Source organism: Mytilus californianus, unplaced genomic scaffold (assembly GCF_021869535.1).
Source record: "Mytilus californianus isolate M0D057914Y unplaced genomic scaffold, xbMytCali1.0.p SCAF_4, whole genome shotgun sequence".
Taxonomy (NCBI): Eukaryota; Metazoa; Mollusca; class Bivalvia; order Mytilida; family Mytilidae; genus Mytilus; species Mytilus californianus.
This window is the reverse complement of record NW_026262690.1, coordinates 66521879-66547819: the sequence shown is the minus strand read 5'-3', so window position 1 is coordinate 66547819 and position 25941 is coordinate 66521879. Positions and strand designations below refer to the sequence as shown.

The 25941-nt window shown below is 33.1% G+C and overlaps 1 protein-coding gene and 3 long non-coding RNA genes across 9 annotated transcripts in view; all 4 read left to right on the top strand.

Moving 5' to 3' along the window:
- LOC127738376 (diacylglycerol kinase delta-like) overlaps positions 1–25941 on the top strand; it is a 116103-nt gene that overhangs the window by 13198 nt on the left and 76964 nt on the right. The window lies entirely within an intron of this gene.
- LOC127738384 (uncharacterized) lies at positions 842–3068 on the top strand. Its single transcript, XR_008000030.1, has 2 exons — positions 842–1653; positions 2930–3068. It is a non-coding gene; the product is annotated as an uncharacterized LOC127738384 (long non-coding RNA).
- Positions 3973–24682, top strand: LOC127738383 (uncharacterized). 2 transcript variants are annotated; one of them, XR_008000029.1, is made up of 3 exons: positions 3973–5173; positions 18899–20199; positions 23986–24682. It is a non-coding gene; the product is annotated as an uncharacterized LOC127738383 (long non-coding RNA). The 2 variants fall into 2 exon arrangements; XR_008000028.1 differs by having other exon boundaries at positions 18899–22092.
- LOC127738385 (uncharacterized) lies at positions 11484–18892 on the top strand. Its single transcript, XR_008000031.1, has 3 exons — positions 11484–11784; positions 16677–16804; positions 18588–18892. It is a non-coding gene; the product is annotated as an uncharacterized LOC127738385 (long non-coding RNA).

Sequence of the window (25941 nt, the reverse complement as noted above, 5' to 3'; positions counted from 1 at the left end):
TCGAGTGGTATTTTAATATTTAGTTGCTTTTAAGATCGTTTCAGTCGTTGATATAACAATGATGACTGATCTATGCTTAATCGCCACATGTCAGTAATAACTCAAGTTTTCTCGAATATATTTTTTCTTTTTCTCGTCAGAACATTTGGTACTTTGAATATTGCGAAAATCCGCCAAAACTATCAATATCCATCTGATTTTTATCGAAAACAAAAGCTGTTGTAAAATCATCTGACCTTTTCAAATAACTATCATGTCAGACCCATTGTAAGGTAAACAATTTCGATCTATAAGGTCTGAAAAAAGTTTTTTTTTAAATCCAAAACTAACAGTGCCAAAGTTGACATGTGAAAAATTCGATACACTCGGGTTTCTACCTCTATAAATTAAAAATGTAAAAACCCATGTGTATCGAACTTATTTAGTTAAACGGCCCAACATGTCCAATGCTAATTACCAAGTGATAATAGTTTGAAAGAACAATCAACAGGTGATCGAATATTAATTACTCGGTACGGCTTCTGTTTATGGCACACACCAAGGATGATAAAAGGTAAATACCAGCATTAATAGAAAAGTGGAATGTCGTCAAAACATTGTCGTTGATCGGAAGGTTTTGATGACGAAAAAAACATTTCAACTCCGCAAAGAAATACTATTTCACACTCCTATGCGGACATTCAGCATGATCTAGAAGTTCCGAATTGACAGCAGGGTCAACAGTGACTAAAAGACAATTCACATCCTCCCCATTGTATAGCTTATCAACCCCACAAACTGATAGAAGATCAGGATTACTTTAGCAGGTTTGGGAGGATCCTCAGAAATAGGTTAAGCCATTTTCAACTGATTTTTATACGACCACAAAAAAATTTTGTGGTCGTATATTGGTATGACGTTGGCATGGTCGTCTGAAGACACATTGGTTTTCGCACTCTAACTTTAGTTTAAGTGAATGGATCTCTATGAAATTTTACCATAAGGTTCAATACCACAAAAGGAAGGTTGGGATTGATTTTTGGGGTTATGGTACCAACAGTTAAGGAATTAGGGGCCAAAAATAAGCATTTTTGTAACTTCCAGACATAACTTGTGTGTTAGTTTATGGATCTCTCTGATATTGTACCACAAGGTTCCATATCACAAAGGGAATGCTGGGATTGATTTGGGGGGTAATTGCCTCAAAATTTTAGGAATTAGGGGCCAAAAAAGGGGCAAAAAACAAGCATTTTTCTAGTTTCATGACAATAACTTGTGTGTAATTTTTTTATACGACCGCAAAAAGATTTTTGTGGTCGTATATTGGTATGACGTTGGCGTCGTCGTCGTCCGAAGACGCATTAGTTTTCGCACTCTAACTTTAGTTTAAGTGAATGGATCTCTATGAAATTTTACCATAAGGTTCAATACCACAAAAGGAAGGTGGGGATTGATTTTGGGGGTTATGGTACCAACAGTTAAGGAATTAGGGGCCAAAAAGGGACCAAAAATAAGCATTTTCTAGTTTCCAGACAATAACTGTGGAATGGTGTATGGATCTCTCTGAAATTATACTACAAGTTTCCATACCACAAAGGGATGGTTAGGATTTGCTTTGGGGGGTTATGGCTCAAACCGTTTAAGAATTAGGGGCAAAAAAGGGGGAAAAACAAGGTTGTCCTGGTTTATGGACAAATACTTTAGTACAAAACATAATTTAAAGCAGTGTAAGGGAGAAAAATCAAATACATCATTGAAATTATCTCCCTTACACTGCTTTTAAATTAAGTATAAAGTAATGGTTAATGAACAATTAAGATAATTTAAAACAGTGTAAGGGAGGTAATCCAAATACAACGTTTTGGTTACTTCCCTTACACTGCTTTTAAATTATGTTTAAAGAAATGCATATTTATAAAGGAAGACCAGTAAAAGAAATTGTGGGGGGTCAATTTTTTCTCATTTCAGATTTCAGAAATTAAAAAGAATTATTCTTCAAATATTATTTTTTTTTCAAATTTCAAATATTGAAAAATTTCAAGAAGTAATCTTTAATTGCACAGTATGGCGCATTAGATTTGTAAAATCTTTGACCACATTTAATTATTTGTTATTCCGAATCTAACCGTGTATTTAGATTTTTAATTTTGGGTCCAGTTTTCAAATTGGTCTACATTAAGGTCCAAAGGGTCCAAAATTCAACTTTGTTTGATTTTAGCAAAAATTGAATATATGGGGTTCTTTGATATGCTGAATCTAAACATGTATTTAGATTTTTGATTTTTGGCCCAGTTTTCAAGTTGGTCCAAATTGGGGTCCAAAATTAAACTTTGTTTGATTTCAACAAAAATTGAATACATGGGGTTCTTTGATATGCTGAATCTAACCATGTATTTAGATTTTTATTTGTGGACCCCGCTATCAAATTGGTTCATATTGAGGTTAAAAGGGTCCAAAATTAAACTTTGTTTGATTTTCATCAACAATTGAATTATTGGGGTTCTTTGATATGCCAAATCTAACCGTGTATTTAGACTTTTAATTTTGGGTCCCGTTTTTATACGACCGCAAAAAAATTTTGTGGTCGTATATTGGTATGACGTTGGCGTCGTCGTCGTCGTTGTCCGGCGTCGTCGTCCGAAGACACATTGGTTTTCGCACTCTTAACTTTAGTTTAAGTGAATGGATCTTTTTGAAATTTGACCATAAGGTTAAATACCACAAAAGGAAGGTTGGGATTGATTTTGGGGGTTATGGTACCAACAGTTAAGGAATTAGGGGCCAAAAATAAGCATTTTCTAGTTTCCAGACAATAACTGTGGAACGGTGTATGGATCTCTCTGAAATTATACTACAAGTTTCCATACCACCAAGGATGGTTAGGATTTGCTTTGGGGGGTTATGGCTCAAACAGTTTAGGAATTAGGGGCAAAAAAGGGGGAAAAACAAGGTTGTCCTGGTTAATGGACAAATACTTTAGTACAAAACATAATTTAAAGCAGTGTAAGGGAGATAAATCAAATACATCATTGAAATTATCTCCCTTACACTGCTTTTAAATTATGTATAAAGTAATGGTTAATGAACAATAAAGATAATTTAAAACAGTGTAAGGGAGGTAATCCAAATACAACGTTTTGGTTACTTCCCTTACACTGCTTTTAAATTATGTTTAAAGAAATGCATATTTTTAAAGGAAGACCAGTAAAAATATCTGCAAATGTTGCATCTTTTTTTTTTACAAAAAAATCCATATGAAAGATTTGACACTATATTTTTAATTCTATTATAAAATAGATTAAGTTAGCACTATGGTAAATTTAAATGGGTAATTATGGTTGCCAACTCCATTGGAAATTTGAATTGAGATTATGGCCATATCTTGAGGGAAAGAATTTTTTGGGGGAAAAAAAGGGGGGGGGGATAAAAAGAAATTGTGGGGGGTCAATTTTTTCTCATTTCAGATTTCAGAAATTAAAAAGAATTATTCTTCAAATATTATTTTTTTTTCAAATTTCAAATATTGAAAAATTTCAAGAAGTAATCTTTAATTGCACAGTATGGCGCATTAGATTTGTAAAATCTTTGATCACATTTATTTATTTGTTATGCCGAATCTAACAGTGTATTTAGATTTTTAATTTTGGGTCCAGTTTTCAAATTGGTCTACATTAAGGTCCAAAGGGTCCAAAATTCAACTTTGTTTGATTTTAGCAAAAATTGAATATATGAGGTTCTTTGATATGCTGAATCTAACCATGTATTTTGATTTTGGTCATTGGACCATAATAGGTAAATTAAAAAAATTCAAGTTCTTATACCACATTCTTTCTGTGTCAGAAACCTATGCTGTGTCAAATATTTAATAACAATCCAAATTCAGAGCTGTATCAAGCTTGAATGTTGTGTCCATACTTGCCCTAACTGTTCAGGGTTCGACCTCTGCGGTCGTATCAAGCTGCGCCCCAACGTATATTTAGATTTTTGATTTTTCAAGTTGGTCCAAATTGGGGTCCAAAATTAAACTTTGTTTGATTTCAACAAAAATTGAATATATGGGGTTCTTTGATATGCTGAATCTAACCATGTATTTAGATTTTTGATTATGGGCCCAGTTTTCAAGTTGGTCCAAATTGGGGTCCAAAATTAAACTTTGTTTGATTTCAACAAAAATTGAATATATGAGGTTCTTTGATATGCCGAATCTAACAGTGTATTTAGATTTTTAATTTTGGGTCCAGTTTTCAAATTGGCCTACATTAAGGTCCAAAGGGTCCAAAATTCAACTTTGTTTGATTTTAGCAAAATTTGAATATATGAGGTTCTTTGATATGCTGAATCTAAACGTGTATTTAGATTTTTGATTTTTATACGACCGCAAAAAAATTTTTGTGGTCGTATATTGGTATGACGTTGGCGTCGTCGTCGTCGTCGTCGTCGTCGTCGTCGTCCGGCGTCGTCGTCGTCCGGCGTCGTCGTCCGAATACACATTAGTTTTCGCACTCTAACTTTAGTTTAAGTGAATGGATCTCAATGAAATTTTACCATAAGGTTCAATACCACAAAAGGAAGGTGGGGATTGATTTTGGGGGTTATGGTACTAACAGTTAAGGAATTAGGGGCCAAAAGGGGCCAAAAATAAGCATTTTTGTAACTTCCAGACATAACTTGTGTGTAAGTGTATGGATCTCTCTGACATTGTACCACAAGGTTCCATATCACAAAGGGAATGCTGGGATTGATTTTGGGGGTAATTGCCTCCAAATTTTAGGAATTGGGGGCCAAAAAGGGGCAAAAAACAAGCATTTTTCTAGTTTCATGACAATATCTTGTTTGTAAGTGTATGGATCTTTATGAAATTGTACTACAAGGTTCCATATCACAAAGGGAATACTGGGATTGATTTTTGGGGTAATTTCCTCCAAATTTTAGGAATTAGGGGCAAAAAAGGGGCAAAAAACAAGCATTTTTCTAGTTTCATGACAATAACTTGTTTGTAAGTGTATGGATCTTTATGAAATTGTACTACAAGGTTCCATATCACAAAGGGAAGGCTGGGATTGATTTTGGGGGTTTTCCCTCAAAATTTTAGTAATTAGGGGCCATAAAAGGGCAAAAAAAACATGCATTTTTCTAGTTTCAGGACAATAACTTGTGTGTAAGTGTATGGATCTTTATGAAATTGTACTGCAAGGTTCCATATCACAAAGGGAAAGCTGGAATTGAGTTTGGGGGTAATTGCCCTAAACGTTTAGGAATTTGGGGCCAAAAAGGGGCCAAAAAACAAGCATTTTTCTAGTTTCCAGACAATAACTTGTGTTCAAGTGTATGAATCTCTCTGAAATTGTACTGCAAGGTACCATACCACAAAGGGAAAGCTGGGATTGAGTTTGGGGGTGATGAATCATAAGGGGGTTCAAAAAATTGGGGGGGGGGGGGATTTTTTTTTCCTTTTTTTTCTTTAACATTTTCCATTTTAAATTGGTTATTTCTGATTTATATATAAAAGCAAATAATAATGATATGGTTTGAATAGGCATACATGTGAACCTCCCGACGGGAGTACAATAATCCCGTTTTCAGGGGTCTCCTCCCGACCTCCCGTTGAAGAGGAAAAAATCCCGTGTATGAAATTTTTCATGAATGAAAAATTTCTGCCCAACATATCATCTCAGGCATCTGGTGTAACTGACATTACCTGAAGTTATATTTTACCTGTAAATCAATTAACATGCATAATTATATGGCTTCACTTGTCAGCTTGGGTGTCAAACACACAGGTAATCAACGATTTTTACCTCAGGCTAACTGCCGTTGTGTAACAAAAACTGTGTATTTATTGGGTTACTTCCCTTGATTTATCCTGTTTTAAGTTACTTTCCTTTTAATAATGAAAATTTTTAAAAGAATATAAATAAAATATAAATTGAACAAATAATCATAAAAGGATGGTTATTAAATGATTTTAAATGTCTTAGGACAAATAAAAAAATAATAATTTGAAAATTATTTGAGGATTCTAGACTTCCTTTCAAGGCTTAAATTGAAATTTATATAATAACTATGACCCTAATTTTACAGATAAAATGATTTTCTGAGTTTGCAAATATAAACTATTTGCAAGAGAAAAAATAAAAAATAAAAACTATTTGCAGATAGCTAAACAAATGTTCTGGTTGCAATGATTGTTTTATAGAATATGAAGTAAAAAATTTAAAGAACATACTGGAAAAATACAATGTTAGATTGAACATGTAGAATATAAAGATGGAGAAACTTTATAAGTACAAGGGTACTATAAACATAATAAATTGGATGGAAAGTTGAAGAAAACACACTTTAAAAGACCATTTTTACAGCACACGGTTACATTTACAACAAAATTAATGTCGATTAAAAACCTCCTGATCTGAGTCCTAATCTCCTGACCAAAATTTCCCAATCTCCTGATCTGAGTTTCACAGTCCATCACATGTATGAATAGGTAAATTGAAAATTTTTAAGTTCTTAGACCACTTTCATTCTGTGTCAGAAACCTATGCTGTGTCAAATATTTAATTACAATCCAAATTCAGTGCTGTATCAAGCTTGAATGTTGTGTCCATACTTGCCCCAACTGTTCAGGGTTAGACCTCTGCGGTCGTATCAAGCTGCGCCCCAGCGGAGCATTTTATTCAAGTTGGTCCAAATTGGGGTCCAAAATTAAACTTCGTTTGATTTCAACAAAAATTGAATATATGAGGTTCTTTGATATGCTGAATCTAACCATGTATTTTGATTTTGGTCATTGGACCATAATAGGTAAATTAAAAAAATTCAAGTTCTTATACCACATTCTTTCTGTGTCAGAAACCTATGCTGTGTCAAATATTTAATAACAATCCAAATTCAGAGCTGTATCAAGCTTGAATGTTGTGTCCATACTTGCCCTAACTGTTCAGGGTTCGACCTCTGCGGTCGTATCAAGCTGCGCCCCAACGTGTATTTAGATTTTTGATTTTTCAAGTTGGTCCAAATTGGGGTCCAAAATTAAACTTTGTTTGATTTCAACAAAAATTGAATATATGGGGTTCTTTGATATGCTGAATCTAACCATGTATTTAGATTTTTTATTTGTGGACCCCGTTATCAAATTGGTTCATATTGAGGTCAAAAGGGTCCAAAATTTAACTTTGTTTGATTTCATCTAAAATTGAATTATTGGGGTTCTTTGATATTCCAAATCTAACCGTGTATTTAGATTTTTAATTTTGGGTCCTGTTTTTTAAATTGGTCTACATTAAGGTCCAAAGGGTCCAAAATTAAACTTAGTTTGATTTTAACAAGAATTGAATTCTTGGGGTTCTTTGATATGCTGAATCTAAACATGTGTTTAGATTTTTGATTATGGGCCCAGTTTTCAATTTGGTCCAAGATAGGGTCCAGTATTTAAACTTTGTTTGATTTCAACAAAAATTGAATATATGGGGTTCTTTGATATGCTGAATCATAACATGTATTTAGATTTTTGATTATGGGCCCAGTTTTCAAGTTGGTCCAAATTGGGGTCCAAAATTAAACTTTGTTTGATTTCAACAAAAATTGAATATATGAGGTTCTTTGATATACCGAATCTAACAGTGTATTTAGATTTTTAATTTTGGGTCCAGTTTTCAAATTGGTCTACATTAAGGTCCAAAGGGTCCAAAATTCAACTTTGTTTGATTTTAGCAAAATTTGAATATATGAGGTTCTTTGATATGCTGAATCTAAACGTGTATTTAGATTTTTGATTTTTCAAGTTGGTCCAAATTGGGGTCCAAAATTAAACTTTGTTTGATTTCAACAAAAATTGAATATATGGGGTTCTTTGATATGCTGAATCTAACCATGTATTTAGATTTTTTATTTGTGGACCCCGTTATCAAATTGGTTCATATTGAGGTCAAAAGGGTCCAAAATTTAACTTTGTTTGATTTCATCTGAAATTGAATTATTGGGGTTCTTTGATTTTCCAAATCTAACCGTGTATTTAGATTTTTAATTTTGGGTCCTGTTTTTTAAATTGGTCTACATTAAGGTCCAAAGGGTCCAAAATTAAACTTAGTTTGATTTTAACAAAAATTGAATTCTTGGGGTTCTTTGATATGCTGAATCTAAACATGTGTTTAGATTTTTGATTATGGGCCCAGTTTTCAAGTTGGTCCAAGATAGGGTCCAGTATTTAAACTTTGTTTGATTTCAACAAAAATTGAATATATGGGGTTCTTTGATATGCTGAATCATAACATGTATTTAGATTTTTGATTATGGGCCCAGTTTTCAAGTAGGTCCAAATTGGGGTCCAAAATTAAACTTTGTTTGATTTCAACAAAAATTGAATATATGAGGTTCTTTGATATGCTGAATCTAACCATGTATTTAGATTTTTTATTTGTGGGCCCCGCTATCAAATTGGTTCATATTGAGGTCAAAAGGGTCCAAAATTAAACTTTGTTTGATTTCATCAAAAATTGAATTATTGGGGTTCTTTGATATGCCAAATCTAACCGTGTTTTTAGATTTTTAATTTGGGTCCCGTTTTTTAAATTGGTCTTCATTGAGGTCCAAAGGGTCCAAAATTAAACTTAGTTTGATTTTAACAAAAATTGAATTCTTGGGGTTCTTTGATATGCTGAATCTAAACATGTGTTTAGATTTTTGATTATGGGCCCAGTTTTCAAGTTGGTCCAAGTTGGGGTCCAAAATTAAACTTTTTTTGATTTCAACAAAAATTGAATATATGGGGTTCTTTGATATGCTGAATCTAACCATGAATTTAGATTTTTTGTTTGTGGGCCCCGCTATCAAATTGGTTCATATTGAGGTCAAAAGGGTCCAAAATTAAACTTTGTTTGATTTCATCAAAAATTGAATTATTGGGGTTCTTTGATATTCCAAATCTAACCGTGTATTTAGATTTTTAATTTTAAGTCCCGTTTTTAAAATTGGTCTACATTAAGGTCCAAAGGGTCCAAAATTAAACTTGGTTTGATTTTAGCAAAAATTGAATTCTTGGGGTTCTTTGATATGCTGAATCTAAACATGTATTTTGATTTTGGACATTGGACCATAATAGATAAATTAAAAAAATTCAAGTTCTTAGACCACATTCTTTCTGTGTCAGAAACCTATGCTGTGTCAAATATTTAATAACAATCCAAATTCAGAGCTGTATCAAGCTTGAATGTTGTGTCTATACTTGCCCCAACTGTTCAGGGTTCGACCTCTGCAGTCGTATCAAGCTGCGCCCCAGCGAAGCATTTTATTTAAATTGGTCTACCGTACATTAAGGTCCAAAGGGTCCAAAATTAAACTTAGTTTGATTTTAACAAAAATTGAATTCTTGGGGTTCTTTGATATGCTGAATCTAAACACGTGTTTAGATTTTTGATTATGGGCCCAGTTTTCAAGTTGGTCCAAGTTGGGGTCCAAAATTAAACTTTGTTTGATTTCAACAAAAATTGAATATATGGGGTTCTTTGATATGCTGAATCTAAATATGTATTTAAATTTTAGATTTTTGGCCCAGTTTTCAAGTTGGTCCAAATTGGGGTCCAAAATTAAACTTTGTTTGATTTCAACAAAAATTGAATATATGGGGTTCTTTGATATGCTAAATCTAACCATGTATTTAGATTTTTTATTTGTGGGCCCGCTATCAAATTGGTTCATATTGAGGTCAAAAGGGTCCAAAATTAAACTTTGTTTGATTTCATCAAAAATTGAATTATTGGGGTTCTTTGATATGCCAAATCTAACCGTGTATTTAGATTTTTAATTTTGGGTCTCGTTTTTTAAATTGGTCTACATTGAGGTCTAAAGGGTCCAAAATTAAACTTAGTTTGATTTTAACTAAAATTGAATTTCTGGGGTTCTTTGATATGCTGAATCTAAACATGTGTTTAGATTTTTGATTATGGGCCCAGTTTTCAAGTTGGTCCAAGTTGGGGTCCAAAATTAAACTTTGTTTGATTTCAACAAAAATTGAATATATGGGGTTCTTTGATATGCTGAATCTAACCATGTATTTTGATTTTGGACATTGGACCATAATAGGTAAATTAAAAAAATTGAAGTTCTTAGACCACATTCTTTCTGTGTCAGAAACCTATGCTGTGTCAAATATTTAATCACAATCCAAATTCAGAGCTGTATCAAGCTTGAATGTTGTGTCCATACTTGCCCCAACTGTTCAGGGTTCGACCTCTGCGTTCGTATCAAGCTGCGCCCAGCGAAGGATTTTTTTTTTTTTTTTTTTTTAAGAATTTATCAAAATACAAGAACAATGAAATGAAAGCAGACCAGTATATTAACCCTTCTATTAATATGAACATAAAAAATATCTTTTGATTCTGTATGTCCTCTAATTTAGATGCATGCATATCAACCTCCCTGCATATACACTATATATAGACGATAATAGTGCATTGACTTGACATATCAACGATATAAGGATGAGGCTTAGAAACGGGGAAATGCGAGGCTCCGCCGAGCTTTTTCCCCGTTTCGGTCCGAATCCTTATATCGTTGATATGTCAAGTCAATGCACTATTATTGTCTTTATACTGCAATCTAGAAAAAAACATTTTCAATTGTTGTTTATTGTGTAAATGTTATTTATTTGATTTAAATATTGGAAAAATCCCCCTTTAAAAAGGCCTTATACCGGTATCAGGCGGAGAAATAGACAACGCAATGAAATGTACATTACCTGTTGAAACCCACAATCAATGGTGAAGGAATTCGTTTGAGTATGGACTAAAATATCAACAATAAGCATAAAACATAATGATATATAGGTTTCAAACAAAAAATATTAACAAGTGAAATATGGTTTCCAAAAATTGTAAAAGAAATAAGTTTGGGTCGTTCCACGCTTCATTGTATACATTGGAAACAAGAACAGGTTGAAGAGGTCGTATGAATAATTAAATATAGTTTTGGCAACTTCTATTTAAATATTCATGAGGAAAAGTGATATCGGGTCAGTGACTGTATATGACATAGCAATATACAGTCAACGCATTTTGACTGCTCAAATAGAATGAGTGCAGTATAAATATGTATATTACCAGTCAGGAACCTCTTAGTGTATGTTACATGTTTATACTGTATATACAATTCAATTAAAAAAACTACTCTGTTATCATGTTCATGAAATTAATTATTTTTCATTAAAAAGATATATTCATTTAACCGTTAAGCTTGGAAATAATATAATTATTTTATGTTAGTGTAATAGACATGGTTGAGCAACATTAACTTATAAATTGAAACAAAGCATTAAAAAGGAAATATAAACATTAATAAAAAATATCTTAACCAAAAGTATGTTAATATGTGTGGAATGCGTAATTTTTAGCTCACCTAGCCCGAAGGGCCAAGTGAGCTTTCTCATCACTTGGCGTCCCTCGTCCGTCGTCGATAGCTTTTTACAAAAATCTTCTCCTCTGAAACCACTTGGCCAAATTTAACCAAACTTGGCCACAATCATCATAAGGGTGTCTAGTTTGAAAAATGTGTCCGATGACCCCGCCAACCAACCAAGATGGCCGCCATGGCTAAAAATAGAACATAGGGGTAAAATGTAGATTTTGGCTTATATCTCTGAAACCAAAGCATTTAGAGTAAATCTGACATAGGGTAAAACTGATTATCAGGTCAAGATCTATCTGCCCTCAAATTTTCAGACAAATCTGACAACCCGTTGTTGGGTTGCTGCCCCTGAATTGTTAATTTTAAGGAAATTTTGCAGTTTTTATACGACCGCAAAAAAATTTTGTGGTCGTATATTGGTATGACGTTGGCGTCGTCGTCCGGCGTCGTCGTCCGGCGTCGTCGTCCGAAGACACATTGGTTTTCGCACTCTAACTTTAGTTTAAGTGAATGGATCTTTTTGAAATTTGACCATAAGGTTAAATACCACAAAAGGAAGGTTGGGATTGATTTTGGGGGTTATGGTACCAACAGTTAAGGAATTAGGGGCCAAAAAGGGGCCAAAAATAAGCATTTTCTAGTTTCCAGACAATAACTGTGGAACGGTGTATGGATCTCTTTGAAATTATACTACAAGTTTCCATACCACAAAGGGATGGTTAGGATTTGCTTTGGGGGGTTATGGCTCAAACAGTTTAGGAATTAGGGGCAAAAAAGGGGAAAAACAAGGTTGTCCTGGTTAATGGACAAATACTTTAGTACAAAACATAATTTAAAGCAGTGTAAGGGAGATAAATCAAATACATCATTGAAATTATCTCCCTTACACTGCTTTTAAATTATGTATAAAGTAATGGTTAATGAACAATAAAGATAATTTAAAACAGTGTAAGGGAGGTAATCCAAATACAACGTTTTGGTTACTTCCCTTACACTGCTTTTAAATTATGTTTAAAGAAATGCATATTTTTAAAGGAAGACCAGTAAAAATATCTGCAAATGTTGCATCTTTTTTTTTTACAAAAAAATCCATATGAAAGATTTGACACTATATTTTTAATTCTATTATAAAATAGATTAAGTTAGCACTATGGTAAATTTAAATGGGTAATTATGGTTGCCAACTCCATTGGAAATTTGAATTGAGATTATGGCCATATCTTGAGGGAAAGAATTTTTTGGGGGAAAAAAAGGGGGGGGGGGATAAAAAGAAATTGTGGGGGGTCAATTTTTTCTCATTTCAGATTTCAGAAATTAAAAAGAATTATTCTTCAAATATTATTTTTTTTTCAAATTTCAAATATTGAAAAATTTCAAGAAGTAAAGTATGGCGCATTAGATTTGTAAAATCTTTGATCACATTTATTTATTTGTTATGCCGAATCTAACAGTGTATTTAGATTTTTAATTTTGGGTCCAGTTTTCAAATTGGTCTACATTAAGGTCCAAAGGGTCCAAAATTAAACTTTGTTTGATTTTAGCAAAAATTGAATATATGAGTTTCTTTGATATGCTGAATCTAAACATGTATTTAGATTTTTGATTTTTGGCCCAGTTTTCAAGTTGGTCCAAATTGGGGTCCAAAATTAAAATTTGTTTGATTTCAACAAAAATTGAATAAATGGGGTTCTTTGATATGCTGAATCTAACCATGTATTTAGATTTTTTATTTGTGGACCCCGTTATCAAATTGGTTCATATTGAGGTCAAAAGGGTCCAAAATTAAACTTTGTTTGATTTCATCTAAAATTGAATTATTGAGGTTCTTTGATATTCCAAATCTAACTGTGTATTTAGATTTTTAATTTTGGGTCCTGTTTTTTAAATTGGTCTACATTAAGGTCCAAAGGGTCCAAAATTAAACTTTGTTTGATTTCAACAAAAATTGAATTCTTGGGGTTCTTTGATATGCTGTATCTAAACATGTATTTAGATTTTTGATTATGGGCCCAGTTTTCAAGTTGGTCCAAATTGGGGTCCAAAATTAAACTTTGTTTGATTTCAACAAAAATTGAATATATGAGGTTCTTTGATATGCTGAATCTAACCATGTATTTAGATTTTTTATTTGTAGGCCCCTCTATCAAATTGGTTCATATTGAGGTCAAAAGGGTCCAAAATTAAACTTTGTTTGATTTCATCAAAAATTGAATTATTGGGATTCTTTGATATGCCAAATCTAACCGTGTTTTTAGATGTTTAATTTGGGTCCCGTTTTTTAAATTGGTCTTCATTGAGGTCCAAAGGGTCCAAAATTAAACTAAGTTTGATTTTAACAAAAATTGAAATCTTGGGGTTCTTTGATATGCTGAATCTAAACATGTGTTTAGATTTTTGATTATGGGCCCAGTTTTCAAGTTGGTCCAAGTTGGGGTCCAAAATTAAACTTTTTTTTATTTCAACAAGAATTGAATATATGGGGTTCTTTGATATGCTGAATCTAACCATGAATTTAGATTTTTTATTTGTGGGCCCCACTATCAAATTGGTTCATATTGAGGTCAAAAGGGTCCAAAATAAACCTTTGTTTGATTTCATCAAAAATTGAATTATTGGGGTTCTTTGATATTCAAAATCTAACTGTGTATTTAGATTTTTAATTTTAAGTCCCGTTTTTTAAATTGGTCTACATTAGGGTCCAAAGGGTCTAAAATTAAACTTAGTTTGATTTTAGCAAAAATTGAATTCTTGGGGTTCTTTGATATGCTGAATCTAAACATGTGTTTAGATTTTTGATTATGGGCCCAGTTTTCAAGTTTGTCCAAGTTGGGGTCCAAAATTAAACTTTGCTTAATTTTAACAAAAATTGAATATATGGGGTTCTTTGATATGCTGAATCTAACCATGTATTTTGATTTTGGACATTGGACCATAATAGGTACCGTAGAAACTCGCCTAATAGTCGATCCTACTATAAGTCGGGTGCCCTTTTCAGCTCCAAATTCTAAGGATTTAGTCTTGACCCTCGTATAAGTCGGACAAAATTTGGGCATTTTTTTTTTCAGCTGACAGTAACTGAATGCCGGGAAAACCAATGCAAATCCAGGAATAATATTATTCATTTCTGCATTAATGTTTGTTTGGTTTGAATTTAGTTGATGCTCATCATGATAATTTATATTGCTGTTAATAATAAAGATATATTCATTTCTCTTGTTTTGTTCACTGTTCAAATGTTTGATTAGCCGTGTGTTGTTTACGTAATGCATCAATGATTTTGTAGGGTATGACTAACAACCTATTGTTTGAGAAAAGCCAATATAAACCAATATGAACCTGAAAAATTTAAAGTCAATCAACACTTGATGAAAATATTTTTCACAGCATACATAACTCGGTGTTAAATGAGCATGTACACTTCATAATTCTTATTATATTGTGATGATTAAAGGATTAAAAAAATTAAGTGAAGCTAATCAATATATTAAAATAACTAACTCCAACTCATTAGTGTCATCTGTTTACCTATCACTGATAGTTTTCACACCTTTAGTAAATACAACTCTTTGTCTCTTAATTGGGGTTATCAGTGGATTATATTGGCTTGTCAATCAATTTTGTAATTTTTGTTTACCTGAGACACTTTAATGAATAATATTTTGATTTTGGGAATGAATCTTAAAATTATTTTTTGATTATTATATGATTTATAAGCATTGAATTGATATCATGATATCACAATAATGACACAATAACTCCGCTGAAAACATCCTTTCACATATTTGGTACATTGTTATCTCCTTTTCATTTTTGGTTCTTGGCTCTTCTTTTGGGTTTATAGGAAAACCATGTGACCATGAAAATCAATACACAAACCGGAAACAGTAGAATTTCAACACGAATTTGCAGAAAATGTTAACCAAAGAACAAATAAAACACAAAGACAGTATTGTAGTCATTTATTTTCAACTAAAACTTTTTATTTATTGATTTATGTAGGTTTGGCAATCAAAAACGTAGTTTTGACCAGGAAATTCACTCCTGACCACTTTTCTCAAGCTTGGATTTTTCCTCTGGTCGCTAGATCTCGTCTATTAGTCGGTCCCCCTCTCTGGATTATGAATTTTACTCCCAATTTTCCGACTAATAAGCGAGTAGGAACGGTAAATTAAAAAAATTCAAGATCTTAGACCACATTCTTTCTGTGTCAGAAACCTATGCTGTGTCAAATATTTAATAACAATCCAAATTCAGAGCTGTATCAAGCTTGAATGTTGTGTCCATACTTGCCCCAACTGTTCAGGGTTCGACCTCTGCGGTCGTATCAAGCTGCGCCCCAGCGAAGCATTTTATTGGTTATTATTTTGAATATTATTATAGATAGAGATAAACTGTAAACAGCAATAATGTTCAGCAAAGTAAGATCTACAAATAAGTTGTCATGACCAAAATTGTCAGTCGACCCCTTTAGGAGTTATTGCCCTTAATAGTCAATTTTTAACAATTTTTTGTAAATTTTTATACGACCGCAAAAAATTTGTGGTCGTATATTGGTATGACGTTGGCGTCGTCGTCGTCCGAAGACACATTGGTTTTCGCACTCTAACTTTAGTTTAAGTGAATGGATCTTTATGAAATTTTACCACAAGGTTCAATACCACAAAAGGAAGGTTGGGATTGATTTTGGGGGTTATGGTAATAACAGTAAAGGAATTAGGGGCCAAAAAGGGGCCAAAAATAAGCATTTTTGTAACTTCCAGACATAACTTGTGTGTTAGTGTATGGATCTCTCTGACATTGTACCACAAGGTTCCATATCACTAAAGGAATGCTGGGATTGATTTTGGGGGTAATTGCCTCCAAATTTTAGGAATTAGGGGCCAAAAAAGGGGCAAAAAACAAGCATTTTTCTAGTTTCATGACAATAACTTGCGTGTAAGTGTATGGATCTTTCTGAAATTGTACTACAAGGTTCCATATCACAAAGGGAAAGCTGGGTTTGAGTTTGGGGGTAATTGCCCTAAACGTTTAGGAATTTGGGGCCAATAAGGGGCCAAAAAACACATTTTTTTCTAGTTTCCAGACAATAACTTGTGTTCAAGTGTATGGATCTCTCTGAAATTGTACTGCAAGGTACCATACCACAAAGGGAGGGCTGGGATTGAGTTTGGGGGTGATGAATCATAATGGGGGTTCAAAAAATTTTGGGGGGGGATTTATTTTTTTTTCCTTTTTTGGTTTCTTTTAAAATTTTCCATTTTAAGTTGGTTATTTTTAAACGACCGCAAAAAAATTTTGAGGTCGTATATTGGTATGACGTTGGCGTCGTTGGCGTCGTCGTCGTCGTCGTCGTCGTCCGAATACACAATGGTTTTCGCACTCTAACTTTAGTTTAAGTGAATAGATCTCTATGAAATTTTACCATAAGGTTCAATACCACCATAGGAAGGTGGGGATTGATTTTTGGGGTTATGGTACCAACAGTTAAGGAATTAGGGGCCAAAAAGGGGCCGAAAATAAGCATTTTTGTAACTTCCAGACATAACTTGTGTGTTAGCATATGGATCTCTTTGACATTGTACCACAAGATTCCATATCACAAAGGGTCAATGCTTGGATTGATTTTGGGGTTAATTGCCTCAAAATTTTAGGAATAAGGGGCCAAAAGGGGGCAAAAAACAAGCATTTTTCTAGTTTCATGACAATAACTTGTGTGTAAGTATATGGATCTTTCTGAAATTTTACTACAAGGTTCCATTTCACAAAGGGAAAGGTGGAATTGAGTGTTGTGGTAATTGCCCAAAACGTTTAGTAATAAGGGGCCTAAAAAGGGGTTTAAAATAAGCATTTTTTAGTTTCTAGACAATAACTTGTGTTCAAGTGTATGGATCTCTCTAAAATTGTATTACAAGGTACCATACCACAAAGGCAAGGCTGTTATTGAGCTTGGTTTGGGGGGAAAGGGGGGTGGGGGTGATGAATCATAAGGGGGGCGTTTGTCAAAAAAGGGGTAATTTTTTTTTTTCCTTTTTTTTTTGTTTAAAATTTACATTTTAAGTTAGTTATTTTTTATCATGAAGAGAAAGTAGGAATTGAGTTTTGGGGTTAATTGCTCAAACATTTATGAATAAGGGGCCAAATATTGGTCAAAAATAAGGATTTTTTTAGTTTGCAACAAAAACTTGTGTTCAAGTGTATGGATCTCTGTGAAATTGTATTGCAATGTACCGTACCACAAATTGAAGGTTGTGATTGAGGTGGGGGATGATGAATCAAAAGGGGGTTGAAAAAATGTGTGGGAGGTAGGATTTTTTTTTTTCATTTTTTTTTTCTTTAAAATTTTCCATTTAAAGATGGTTGTTTCAGATTTATATATGAAAGAAAATAATAATGATACGGTTATATATCATGAGGAATTGAAATTTAAAATTATGTATATTGGAAATTTAGGTTACATTGGAAAGTAATAATTGGCTTTGGGGGGGGGGGGGGGGGGGGGGGGGGGGGGGTGGTTATGGCTCTAATGTTTAAGGAATAAGGGGAAAAAAGGTTAAAAAACAAGGGTTTCTTTTAATAGACAAATAATTGAGTAAAGAACATTATTTAAAAGCAGTGTAAGGTTGGTAATTCAAACTCATTTAAATATCTCATCTACACTGCTTTTAAATTATGTAAATTGGAAATTTGCCAATAACTTTATTGTTAATAAATGCATTGGAAATTTGCCAACAATTTTAGTGTAATAAACTTCATTGGAAATTTGCCAATATAAAATTTTGCTGCTGAAGGTTTTTTGTTTACCTTTAGCCTTGACTATGAAGTCATTTTCTATTTTTATAGCCTTATGATGTAGTTGAATTATTTAATACTTTTATGATGTGTTTAAATGGGGTTTTATCATGTTTATGGTTGCAAATTTATTGTTTTAGTATAATAAACTCCATTTAAAACTTGCCAATAAAAAAATTTTTGTTTATTTTTAGCTATGATTATGATGTCATTTTCTATTTTACTTTTATGGTTGCAAAGAAATTTTTATTTTTATACGACCGCAAAAATTTTTGTGGTCGTATATTGGTATGACGTTGGCGTCGTCGTCGTCCGGCGTCGACGTCGTCTAAGGCGTCGTCTGCCGTCGTCCGAAGACACATTGGTTTTCGCACTCTAACTTTAGTTTAAGTGAATGGATCTTTATGAAATTTTACCACAAGGTTCAATACCACAAAAGGAAGGTTGGGATTGATTTTGGGGGTTATGGTAATAACAGTAAAGGAATAAGGGGCCAAAAATAAGCATTTTTGTAACTTCCAGACATAACTTGTGTGTTAGTGTATGGATCTCTCTGACATTGTACCACAAGGTTCCATATCACTAAAGGAATGCTGGGATTGATTTTGGGGGTAATTGCCTCCAAATTTTAGGAATTAGGGGCCAAAAAAGGGGCAAAAAACAAGCATTTTTCTAGTTTCATGACAATAACTTGTGTGTAAGTGTATGGATCTTTCTGAAATTGTACTACAAGGTTCCATATCACAAAGGGAAAGTTGGGTTTGAGTTTGGGGGTAATTGCCCTAAACGTTTAGGAATTTGGGGCCAAAAAGGGGCCAAAAACACATTTTTTTCTAGTTTCCAGACAATAACTTGTGTTCAAGTGTATGGATCTCTCTGAAATTGTACTGCAAGGTACCATACCACAAAGGGAAGGCTGGGATTGAGTTTGGGGGTGATGAATCATAATGGGGGTTCAAAAATTTGGGGGGGGGGATTTATTTTTTTTTCCTTTTTTTTCTTTTTTTCTTTTTTTGTTTCTTTTAAAATTTTCCATTTAATTTGGTTATTTCTGATTTATATTTAAAATCAAATAATAATGATATGGTAGGAGATACACACCAAACAGGATGTGTAAATTATTATATAATAAGTATTGTGCAATAGCAAGAAATTTTCAATTGCACAGTATTGCACAATAGCAAGAAATCTTCAATTGCACAGTATTGCGCAATAGCAAGAAATCTTCAATTGCACAGTATTGCGCAATAGCAAGAAATATCCAATAGCACAATATTGCGCAATAGCAAGAAATTGTCAATTGTACAGTATTGCGCAATAGCAAGAAATATTTAATAGCACAGGATTGTGCAAAAGAAGATACTTCCTATAAATTGCTTATTTCTTGACCAATTTCAATGGGGTTTTATTCTTGATTTCATGGGGTTCTTTAATATGCTGAATCTAACCGTGTATTTAGTTTTTGGATTTTGGGCCCCGTTTTTAAATTGGTCCACATTGAGGTCCAAAGGGTCCAAAATTAAACTTTGTTTGATTTCATCAAAAATTGAATTATTGGGGTTCTTTGATATGCCGAATCAAACTGTGTATTTAGATTCTTAAATTTTGGTTCCGTTTTCAAATTGGTCTACATTAAGGTCCAAAGGGTCCAAAATTAAACTTAGTTTGATTTTAACATAAATTGAATTCTTAGAGTTCTTTGATATGCTGAATCTAAACATGTATTTAGATTTTTGATAATGGGCCCAGTTTTCAAGTTGGTCCAAATCGGGGTCCAAAATTAAACTTTGTTTGATTTCAACAAAAATTGAATATATGGGGTTCTTTGATATGCTGAATCTAACCATGTATTTAGATTTTTGATTTTTGGGCCCCGTTATCAACTTTGTCCACATTGAGGTCAAAAGGGTCCAAAATTAAACTTTGTTTGATTTCATCAAAAATTGAATTATTGGGGTTCTTTGATATGCCGAATCTAACCGTGTATTTAAATTCTTAATTTTTGGTTCCGTTTTCAAATTGGTCTACATTAAGGTCCAAAGGGTCCAAAATTAAACTTAGTTTGATTTTAACAAAAATTGAATTCTTAGGGTTCTTTGATATGCTGAATCTAAACTTGTATTTAGATTTTTATACGACCGCAAAAATTGAAAATTTTTTGGTCGTATATTGGTATGACGTTGGCGTCGTCGTCGTCGTCGTCGTCGTCTGGCGTCGTCCGGCGTCGTCCGAAGACACATTGGTTTTCGCACTCTAACTTTAGTTTAAGTGAATGGATCTCCATGAAATTTTACCATAAGGTTCAATACCACGAAAGGAAGGTGGGGATTGATTTTGGGGGTTATGGTACCAACAGTTAAGGAATTAGGGGCCAAAAAGGGGCCAAAAATAAGCATTTTTGTAACTTCCAGACAATAACTTGTGTGTAAGTGTATGGATCTCTCTGACATTGTACCACAAGGTTCCATATCACAAAGGGAAGGCTGTAATTGATTTTGGGGGTAATTGCCTCAAAATTTTAGGAATTAGGGGCCAAAAAAGGGGCAAAAAACAAGCATTTTTCTAGTTTCATGACAATAACTTGTGTGTAAGTGTTTGGATATTTCTGAAATTGTACTACAAGGTTCCATATCACAAAGGGAAAGCTGGAATTGAGTTTGGGGGTAATTGCCCGAAACGTTTAGGAATTGGGGGCCAAAAAGGGGCCAAAAATAAGCATTTTTCTAGTTTCCAGACAATAACTTGTGTTCAAGTGTATGGATCTCTCTGAAATTGTACTGCAAGGTACCATACCACAAAGGGAAGGCTGGGATTGAGTTTGGGGGTGATGAATCATAATGGGGGTTCAAAAAATTTGGGGGGGGGGGATTTATTTTTTTTTCCTTTTTTTTCTTTTTTTCTTTTTTTGTTTCTTTTAAAATTTTCCATTTTAATTTGGTTATTTCTGATTTATATTTAAAATCAAATAATAATGATATGGTAGGAGATACACACCAAACAGGATGTGTAAATTATTATATAATAAGTATTGTGCAATAGCAAGAAATTTTCAATTGCACAGTATTGCACAATAGCAAGAAATCTTCAATTGCACAGTATTGCGCAATAGCAAGAAATCTTCAATTGCACAGTATTGCGCAATAGCAAGAAATATCCAATAGCACAATATTGCGCAATAGCAAGAAATTGTCAATTGTACAGTATTGCGCAATAGCAAGAAATATTTAATAGCACAGGATTGTGCAAAAGAAGATACTTCCTATAAATTGCTTATTTCTTGACCAATTTCAATGGGGTTTTATTCTTGATTTCATGGGGTTCTTTAATATGCTGAATCTAACCGTGTATTTAGTTTTTGGATTTTGGGCCCCGTTTTTAAATTGGTCCACATTGAGGTCCAAAGGGTCCAAAATTAAACTTTGTTTGATTTCATCAAAAATTGAATTATTGGGGTTCTTTGATATGCCGAATCAAACTGTGTATTTAGATTCTTAAATTTTGGTTCCGTTTTCAAATTGGTCTACATTAAGGTCCAAAGGGTCCAAAATTAAACTTAGTTTGATTTTAACATAAATTGAATTCTTAGAGTTCTTTGATATGCTGAATCTAAACATGTATTTAGATTTTTGATAATGGGCCCAGTTTTCAAGTTGGTCCAAATCGGGGTCCAAAATTAAACTTTGTTTGATTTCAACAAAAATTGAATATATGGGGTTCTTTGATATGCTGAATCTAACCATGTATTTAGATTTTTGATTTTTGGGCCCCGTTATCAACTTTGTCCACATTGAGGTCAAAAGGGTCCAAAATTAAACTTTGTTTGATTTCATCAAAAATTGAATTATTGGGGTTCTTTGATATGCCGAATCTAACCGTGTATTTAAATTCTTAATTTTTGGTTCCGTTTTCAAATTGGTCTACATTAAGGTCCAAAGGGTCCAAAATTAAACTTAGTTTGATTTTAACAAAAATTGAATTCTTAGGGTTCTTTGATATGCTGAATCTAAACTTGTATTTAGATTTTTATACGACCGCAAAAATTGAAAATTTTTTGGTCGTATATTGGTATGACGTTGGCGTCGTCGTCGTCGTCGTCGTCGTCTGGCGTCGTCCGGCGTCGTCCGAAGACACATTGGTTTTCGCACTCTAACTTTAGTTTAAGTGAATGGATCTCCATGAAATTTTACCATAAGGTTCAATACCACGAAAGGAAGGTGGGGATTGATTTTGGGGGTTATGGTACCAACAGTTAAGGAATTAGGGGCCAAAAAGGGGCCAAAAATAAGCATTTTTGTAACTTCCAGACAATAACTTGTGTGTAAGTGTATGGATCTCTCTGACATTGTACCACAAGGTTCCATATCACAAAGGGAAGGCTGTAATTGATTTTGGGGGTAATTGCCTCAAAATTTTAGGAATTAGGGGCCAAAAAAGGGGCAAAAAACAAGCATTTTTCTAGTTTCATGACAATAACTTGTGTGTAAGTGTTTGGATATTTCTGAAATTGTACTACAAGGTTCCATATCACAAAGGGAAAGCTGGAATTGAGTTTGGGGGTAATTGCCCGAAACGTTTAGGAATTGGGGGCCAAAAAGGGGCCAAAAATAAGCATTTTTCTAGTTTCCAGACAATAACTTGTGTTCAAGTGTATGGATCTCTCTGAAATTGTACTGCAAGGTACCATACCACAAAGGGAAGGCTGGGATTGAGTTTGGGGGTGATGAATCATAAGGGGGTTCAAATAATTGGGGGGGGGGGGGGATTTTTTTTTTTTCTTTTTTTTTCTTTTTTTCCTTTTTTTTTTCTTTTAAAATTTTCCATTTTAAGTTGGTTATTTCTGATTAATATTTAAAAGCAAATAATAATGATATGGTAGGAGATACACACCAAACAGGATGTGTAAATTATTATATAATAAGTATTGTGCAATAGCAAGAAATTTTCAATTGCACAGTATTGCACAATAGCAAGAAATCTTCAATTGCACAGTATTGCGCAATAGCAAGAAATCTTCAATTGCACAGTATTGCGCAATAGCAAGAAATATCCAATAGCACAATATTGCGCAATAGCAAGAAATTGTCAATTGTACAGTATTGCGCAATAGCAAGAAATATTTAATAGCACAGGATTGTGCAAAAGAAGATACTTCCTATAAATTGCTTATTTCTTGACCAATTTCAATGGGGTTTTATTCTTGATTTCATGGGGTTCTTTAATATGCTGAATCTAACCGTGTATTTAGTTTTTGGATTTTGGGCCCCGTTTTTAAATTGGTCCACATTGAGGTCCAAAGGGTCCAAAATTAAACTTTGTTTGATTTCATCAAAAATTGAATTATTGGGGTTCTTTGATATGCCGAATCTAACTGTGTATTTAGATTCTTAAATTTTGGTTCCGTTTTCAAATTGGTCTACATTAAGGTCCAAAGGGTCCAAAATTAAACTTAGTTTGATTTTAACATAAATTGAATTCTTAGGGTTCTTTGATATGCTGAATCTAAACATGTATTTAGATTTTTGATTATGGGCCCAGTTTTCAAGTTGGTCCAAATCGGGGTCCAAAATTAAACTTTGTTTGATTTCAACAAAAATTGAATATATGGGGTTCTTTGATATGCTGAATCTAACCATGTATTTAGAATTTTGATTTTTGGGCCCCGTTATCAACTTTGTCCACATTGAGGTCAAAAGGGTCCAAAATTTAACTTTGTTTGATTTCATCAAAAATTGAATTATTAGGGTTCTTTGATATGCCGAATCTAACCGTGTATTTAGATTTTTAATTATGTGTCCCGTTTTTAAATTGGTCTACATTAAGGTCCAAAGGGTCCAAAATTAAACTTAGTTTGATTTTAACAAAAATTGAATTCTTAGGGTTCTTTGATATGCTGAATCTAAACATGTATTTAGATTTTTGATTATGGGCCCAGTTTTCAAGTTGGTCCAAATCGGGGTCCAAAATTAAACTTTGTTTGATTTCAACAAAAATTGAATATATGGGGTTCTTTGATATGCTGAATCTAACCATGTATTTAGATTTTTGATTTTTGGGCCCCGTTATCAACTTTGTCCACATTGAGGTCAAAAGGGTCCAAAATTAAACTTTGTTTGATTTCATCAAAAATTGAATTCTTGGGGTTCTTTGATATGCTGAATCTAACCATGTATTTAGATTTTGGATATTGGACCATAATAGGTGAATGTCCAATTTAAAATTTTTAAGTTCTTAGACCACATTCAATCTGTGTTAGAAACCTATGCTGTGTCAAATATTTAATCACAATCCAAATCCAAAGCTGTATCAAGCTTGAATGTTGTGTCCATACTTCCCCCAACTGTTCAGGGTTCGACCTCTGCGGTCGTATCAAGCTGTGCCCTGCGGAGCATTTTATTTGTTATTATCTTAGATATCATTATAATATCTAATATCTAATACTATTAATTATGATTTTAACCTTATTTTACATGATTTCCAAAGCATCAGTAAATACAGGTGAGCGACACAGGCTCTTGAGAGTCTCTAGTTCCTTTTGGGATCAATTTTTGTCTGTCAGCAGTGCCTTTCATGCGTCCGTAGTCATTATCGCAAGAATCCGGATTTTGGTCATAGCAGGTCCGCTTCCGATGAAATCTTGACTCTGATCCGTAGTTCTTCAAAAATATACCCAATAATTTAAATGTCGGAGAAAACTTTACAAAAATAAAGATGTTTGATACGCTTTTTGGAAAGGAATATGACGTTTTTAATGCAATACATGGATTACAAATTTACTTCAGGCTAATTTAATCAAGTTCAAATGAAGTAATAACTTATTTAGCCGAAAGTTAGAATGATTTGATGTACTCTCTCGTGTAACAAGTACCGGGGAAAGTGGTTTTAAACAAATTGTTTTTATGAAAAAACATGCCACCAGCTTAAAAAATCAAGGCTTTAATCTCTTTTTTGAAGTCATAAACCGTTTATGCCTTTAATTTCTTTACTTTGAAATTGCTGTTTCATGGACTTGGTAAAAATTAAATATTACCGATGACGAAAGCGGGTATCGTAAACCACAGATTTTATTTTTGTTCTGAGGATTTCGTAACAGTCGGCGGGAAAAATAAAAATAAAAGTAAAAAGCACTTCTTTTATTTTTATTCTGAAATCGGGAAATTTGAGTCTGCAGATCTCGTTAAACAGATAATAAAAAAAGTCTGGCCTAATATGTTCTTTGGAAATACAATCAGGCAATGTAGAATTATCATTTCAATGCCATAATAATTGAAAATGTCTAAATATCTGATGTTGTTAGCCTTTCCTGAAAAGTAATATGTTTGATTATAATCAATCCAGGCTATAAATTCATAAATCCTGTAGGTAACTGCCTTTTCAGTGCATTTGCGCTTTGATTTGGTTTTGGCAATTAAGGCCAAGTAAAATTAATTCAACTTGGTCTTGTGATTGATTATAAATACTTTAAATGTTTATTTTCTTTCTGACAAAAATTCAGACTCACTTGTACAAAAATGTATATCCTTTGAAAATTGGTGGATAAGTTGATACATTTTCAGTGTTTTAAGAGTTAAATGAGCACATATACTATGTACCACCAATTGTTTTTTTCCATATTTAGAAATATATCGATCTGTTAGTTATATTAGCATGCTAAAAAAATAATTTTCTGGACAAAATGACAGACTAAAGAACACTTCAAAATCTCGACATCAATTTTCTGGTAAAATATATCTATCAGGTAAAAATTGCTTCTTTATTGAATTGAATATACATTAGAAA